Source organism: Dioscorea cayenensis, chromosome 10 (assembly GCF_009730915.1).
Source record: "Dioscorea cayenensis subsp. rotundata cultivar TDr96_F1 chromosome 10, TDr96_F1_v2_PseudoChromosome.rev07_lg8_w22 25.fasta, whole genome shotgun sequence".
NCBI lineage: Eukaryota > Viridiplantae > Streptophyta > Magnoliopsida > Dioscoreales > Dioscoreaceae > Dioscorea > Dioscorea cayenensis.
Window position 1 is genome coordinate 874,830 of NC_052480.1, and position 7,136 is coordinate 881,965.

The following is a 7,136-nucleotide window of genomic DNA, read 5'->3' on the forward strand; positions in this document are numbered from 1 at the left end:
CAATCTTATAGTAATATGGATTGATGTGTCTAAAAGTGAGATCACATTTGCTCTTCCAAATAAACCACATAGTAGCAGCAATGAGGGAGATAACTGTGAAGGAGTTTCTATCGTCTTAAAGGTCCAGCCAATTACCAGAAGCAATATGATCAAAAGGTTAATTTTGATCCAAGTCATGTTCTTCATCCAATTCCACACTATTTGACTTTTTGAGTATACTCTCTAAAGGTGATTAGCCGTTTCCAACACAAGACCACAAAGAACACAATGGTCAGGAGGGCCCATGTTCATATGATAGAAATAGTCATAAGTTTGGAGCTTGCCATGAACAGAACCAAAGGAAAGTTTTAATTTTAGGAGCAACATTCAGCTTCCATAAAATAGACCAACTATCCCAATAAGGATTGAACGAATGTCTTATGTTCAGAAAGTTGTAAACAGAAGTAGTAATTTTATTAATGTTTGTCTTGGGAAACCACACCCAGTGGTTATCTTATTTTGGGGTGATTTTCCCATGACTAATCACAGGAGACACCCAACTCGAGCCAAACAGCAAATCAAGAGCTTGAATATTCCAAGAAGAATGAGACATTAAATCAGAGATTTAAAGATTTTCAAAGTTCACATTCGTATTAAGATAAATTAGTTTGAGAGCAATAGGCACTTCAAAAAACTAAGGGTGGAACATAACCGAGTTACTACTAGGATTGACACATTTAATCCACAGGTTTGCCTTTAATAAGATCAGCAGTAGTATGCAAACCTTTGAAAAAAACAAAACAATTAACAAGAAAATTTTGAGTCCATAAATTGTGATCACCATACTTCATGTATAAAATTTCCATCCAAATTGAATTATGCTTATTAAGATAATTAAAGAGATTCTTAGCCATCAAGGAGTGCTTAATTGCATAAAGATTCATAATGCCTAAATCCTTCTCAGGTTTGTTAGAAGTGACATTAGCCCAATTAACCAGGTGAAATCCTCTGCCATTATCATTATTGGCCCATAAAAATTTCCTAGTAATTTGGGAAATTTTATTAATAACTGAATCAGGGATAGGATAAACAAATAAGTAGTAAATTGGAGTAGCCATTAAAATGCTATTAATGACAACAGTTTTCCCTGACTTGGGCATCTTGGCCTTGCTCCAATTTGCTATATACCCATTTAGCTTGTCAATCATTTGATTAAAATGGGAAATGGGAAGTTGCTTGTAAGAGATTTTCACCCCCAAGGTATTTGAAAGGATAATTCCCTTGCTTGAAATTGAGAATAGAACTGATGCGGTCAGAAACCCTCTTGTTTAACCAAATTGAGAAAAAGATCTCAGCCTTGTTCAGATTTGGCTTTTGCCCAGTTAAATGATGGTAAATATCAAGACAGAGATTGACATTTCTAGCAGTTTTTCTAGAAGCTGAGGTGATGAGGATGAGATCATCAGCGTACATAAGATGGTTGAAATTATATCTAAGATTGCTAGAAAAACCAGGGATGAGGTTAAGATGTCTAGCACCATTAAGAAGGGCAGCCAGATTCTGGGCAACTAAAATAAAGAGATAGGGGTATAGGGGGTCACCTTGTCTAACCCCTCTTGAAGGAGAGAACCAATCTGTAGGTTGCTCGTTGATTAAAAGAGCAAAAGAAGTAGAGTGAAGGCAAGCTTTAATGTAAGAAACCCAATTGCTAGGAAATTTCATTTTCACAAGAGTGCCCAAAATAGTGTTCCAATTTAAAGTGTCATATGCTTTCTCAATGTCAACTTTATCATCATCCTAGGGCAAGAATCTTAGTGATTATCTTATAAGCAACATTGCAAAGCAAAATTGGACGAAAACATAAGCAAACTTGGAGTGCTCTTTTTTAGGATTTAAAACAATGTAAGTCCTGCCCCAGGCTTTAGGCATCACAGCATTTTCAAAGAAATAGTTGACAACATTCAAAATGTGATCACTTAGATCCTCCCAAAAGAATTTAAAAAATTCCACATTCATGCCATCCGGGCTAGGAGACTTCCCCTAAGGTAAGCAAATAATAGTATTATAGACCTCCTTCCTGATAACAGGCTTGTTCAAAGAAAGAATATGAGTATTGTGAAGGAAGAGGATATCATTGGGGATGTCCTCAATTATTTCCTCAACAGATCTAGACTCATTATAGCTCCAAAGAGTAGATAAATTAATGGCTTAGTAGCAAGGGATCAATTTGATGTCTCTCAGTATGGGCATTACCATCATCATCAATAATGCTAGTGATATAGTTATGGTGTCTACGGATCCTCACATTTTTATGAAAAAATACAGAATTCATATCCCCACCCATAACCCAATTCAACCGAGATCATTGAGCCCATCTGCTGTGATGCTGTCTCAAGAGGGCCCTGTATTTATTGTGAAGATTTCTAAACAGGTTAAAATTAACACCATGGTTGTTACTATCATTGACTTCTAAAGACTGAATCTGGGACTCAACCTGTTTAATTTCCACATCTAGAGCACCCAAACCTTTTTGCTTAAGAGAGATAACACTTTCCCTGATTCTAGCCAAGATATGGTAGAGAGCATGCATAAGACTAGAGTGGGCTTTAAAACAAATGGCTTTCCTAATTTCATGTATTAATTTGCATGCTCAAGCCAATAGTTCTCAAATCTAAATTTGCAAAAAGAAATAGGAGTTTGAGAAATATTAATCATCATGGGCCCATCATCAGACAAAATCTTAGGCACATAAGTAAGATGAATAGAATTGAAGATTGTGAGCCAAATAACGTTTACCAAACATTTGTTGAGCCGAGCCCATCTCTTTGCTTGACCCCCTTATCCATTACACCAAGAGAAAATTGCTCCAGAGAAATTTGCATCTATCAAGGAATTGCCAGAAATGAAGTTAGAGAAAGATGCAGCTTTCCTGGCATAATAAAGATAGTTACTTCCCTGATGTTCTTCCAGAGAAGTAATCGCATTAAAGTCTCCCAGGATAATCCATGGTTGATTAATTCTAATAATTTGAGTTAACTCTTTACAAAGCTTTTGTTGAAGATTATGACTTTGAGCATTGTACATCGCTGTCAAAATCCAATGCACATTAGTAGAAGAAGAAATAATTAAATGGAGAGCCCAATGGGAGTGAGCCACATGGGAGACTTTGTCCAAATTTTTTTGACATCAAATGATAATTCCCCCAAAAAGGCCATCAATCGCAATGGCCACCCAATTCCAGTGCCTGGAAAATCTGGTACAGAAGCGATTGACTAGTATGCTTGAGACCCCCTTGCAATTCCACCCTACAAATTTTAGATTTTGTATCATCATAACCAAAAAAGATACGAGAAAGAACCAGAAAACAACAGAAGGATCAAGTCGTGTAGGGAGGAGACACTTTGACGAGTGTTCAGTCCATCCCTCTCCTCAAGTCTTCCTTTCTTTTGAGTAGATAAATCTGGTTGATTACTCTTTCGAACAAGTGTTCCTTTCAGGAGTTCCTCCTGAAACTTTCCCAAAGTGAGCACGTCGTCAAGTTCCTCCTCTATTTCAAGATCCTGGTCGCTCTTTGATTCCCCATAATCCTCCATACTATCATCGAACTCCTCGTATTCTTCATCTTCTTCTCCTTAAAGAGCCTCTTCAAGTTGAACAACCATCATTAGATGCTTCTCGTCTTCTCTCCCTTGGGTCTGTAAAGTTGTGCCTTCTCCTATCATCAATGTTGGTTGAGGAGTTGGTTTGCTACAAAGAGGTTCAACTAGCCAAGCATCAAGTCGTTTCTGAGATGAAAAAGATGGTTTCATCATCTGAGAAACAGAACCTGAGGCTTTAATTAGGACTTGCTTGTCCTTCAAAGAGCTTTGTCAGCGATCTCCATTATCTCTATTCACGGGTCCAGAACTAACCCGAGGTGTTAGAGGTGTCAGATCAATTGCCGAGCCCTTAAGCATAGGGTCATTGAGTGAAGAGCCCCCCTCTCCACTAGCTAGAATGTTGGGCAGTGGACCAACCCCTCCATCACCATTGCTTGTAGAGTTAAAGTGGCTAGAAGCCTGATGCGACAACCCACCATGCCAATTTCTGAGAAATTTCCTCCCCCACGTGCTCCTCCATTGCGATGTGATCCTCTCACATGTCTTTGACCATCATCAACGATCAGATTTGCGCCATCATTTGATGATCAAATGGTCTGTATGCTTGCGTCATGGCCAGCGTTGGTCACCTGCGAGCCTCAGTTCATCAGACCTCCGTTACCGCTTCGGCTTCTCCCACGGTTTTTCCAGCGAGTGGCCAATATCCAGGGACCAAACTCCGAATCATGGTTGCCTTCAAACTCATTTTGCCGAGTGAGATCAGATTGATCCAAAGCCGCTGCCTGCCTAACCTTCAAACTCTCAGAAGATTCTGAGCTATTGACGTGGTTCCTGTCCTCCATGGAAACCTCCATCCGGTCATTTTCTGGCGAGTTCTCATATCGACGGCTGTAGCTGTTGGTGCCGTGTCCTACCAAGCCATAAGTGAAGCAGAAAGTGGGTAACCGTTCATAAAGAATCATCACAAAGACCCTTGAAGTTCCATCTTCAATCCGGAAACCCCTCTTCAAAGGTTGAGCTAGATCTATCTCTAAACGAACCCACGCAAACCGAGCTCGGGAGAAGGAGGAAGTATATTCATCCACTTTCATGAGTCGGCCAATTGGCTCCGTCAAGGTTTCCAACGACCCATCCCACAACTCTAAGGAAGGTTGTGCAACTGCAACCAAACCATCGTCTTCTGTGAATGCCGGCTCGAAATATGGTTGCCAGGGCATGCACCAACTGAAGCGCGATTCCATTCACTGTCCAAGGTCCTCTGAAGAGGAGTTGTTGCTTAGTTTCTTCCGTTTCACAGCGAATCAATAGATAACTATTAGGCATATCTGAAATATGAGTCATCCCGTACACCTTCCATAAGCCCATAAGGATGTTCTTAACTGCCACAAAAAGGAGACATTTGCCAAACAATTTGCCATATAGGGCGAATTGAATTGAAACAGCATTTGGGTTCTCATTCTAGTATCATTATCTATGCGGACGGTATCAGAGATGGAAGCCTTTAAGCGAGCCAGGGTTGCGCTGTCGATCGGTGTCGGCAAGCCTGGGCACTGATGGAATGTGCTTGCGATCTCTGCCCAGGAGAAGGCTAGTGGAGGTTCGCCAGTGGAGACGTTCATCTTTATAACATTAAATTTAGTGCTAGTTCTGCATTGGGGTTACTCTCTTCAATTGTCATTCTTGAAAATCTTGTTTCTCTGTACTCCTACTTATTGGTACTCTCTTTCTCTGATATAAAGGTCTAATCATTTAAGTACTCTTTTTGTATCTTTTTATTTATAAATTTTGGGTGTTTTATTCATTTAAAAAAAAACAATTATGATGTATTGAAAAAAATCAAATAGGCAACTAATATCACTTATATATATATATTAGAACACGTGTAGTGGTCCCAATATATATATATCTATATATATAATATTTCCACAATAAAAATGTGGATTATTTTATTGCAAAGATTGGAATACTTAGGACAAGGGGTTGAACATGTGGGTCAAAATTGGAAGGAATCCATCACATCAGGCCCATAAATGAAAAGCCCATAAAGAATTAAAGATGTGGTGATAGCTTGGCCCACTTCATTACCGGAAACTTCCAGACTCTATCTAATTATAAGCTCTAAAAATTAATTAGAAAGGACCACATTAACTTTTTCATTCAATTGTATTACATTACGCAAACCCTGTTGACTAAACATTGATAATTGTAAAGAGAGCATGGGACCATTTTATTTTCATATATACTTTTTTTCTTTTTTTCTTTATTTATTAAAAAAAATGTGATGAATTTGCTTAATAAACAATGCGTGACGGCAAGTAATGCTAATGAAATAAATACATTAGAAATTTCAAAACAAGAGACTTAATTATATAAAGTTTATATTGTTATGTATATATGGTCTAGATGAAGTGTCTATAACAATTAATCTTCTGTTTTAAGAAAAGAAAGATAATTACTTAGGTAGGATAAGATTGAAGTTTATTTACAATTGAAATTAATTAACGTGCATGAACAATGTGTGGTTACATATTTTAATGGCACTGAATGTACATAGATAATATAACTAATAAAAAGATTAACAGTATAAAATGTGCTTGAATTCAATGGCTATGAAGGCAAAAACACAAAGCTGGAATAAAGGATAAAAGTATAAAATGTGCTTGAATTCAATGGCTATGAGAGCAAAAAATAAAGCTGGAAACAATAAAGAGAGAAGTACCTGTAAAGGAGATCATTAATATGCATATATATATATATATATATATATATATATAATATTCTTCAAGAGTTCAAGGTCTGAGTCTCATGTAGATTTCGAAGTAAAAAAATAAAAATAATATAAAAATAACTAAACAACTTTCAAGTTACGAGTCATTTTCAATTGAAAATAGAAATTAAAGTTGGGAGGAGAAATGAGAGGAGAAATGGGACACATTGTGCAAAAGAAGCTCCACCAGCAAAAGGTGATTATTAAAATAAAAAAGCTTAAGATTCCAAAGATGTAAGAACAAAGAAAAGCATCCTTTAATACTTTTCAAGTTCTCTTCATCTAATCCTCTTTAGCACATACTTCCAATATAAACTTAAAAGATTTCCAAGTTTTTCTTTCACTTCTATATATACCTCAATTATTTACTCTTCTTTTCAAGATAAATCCCATCTTCCTTTTTCTGTTCTTTATTTTTTATGGATGTCAACAAAAGATAGCACTCATATTACAAAGTTTACACAACTTAACTTGATCAAAACCTACTTGAATCTTAAAGAACACAAAATAATAATAAAAAAAAGGGGTAAATTTGTTTTGTAACTTTTGGATTTTTCACTGTACAAGGTACGCACGTTGTTATATACAAGATTAGAAATGGCTCCACTATTAGAAACCAGCCAATAATGTTGTTATCACTATATCAAGTGGATGATCCCTTTGGTATTTGTGCTCAGTGGTCACTAAGTTTGGAGTGACAATTCTACAGTAATGAACGTGTTAATTAGTACATATATAACGTGATGTTTTTGACACATGTACAAATTTCATTAACTAAAAATTAATCTTCT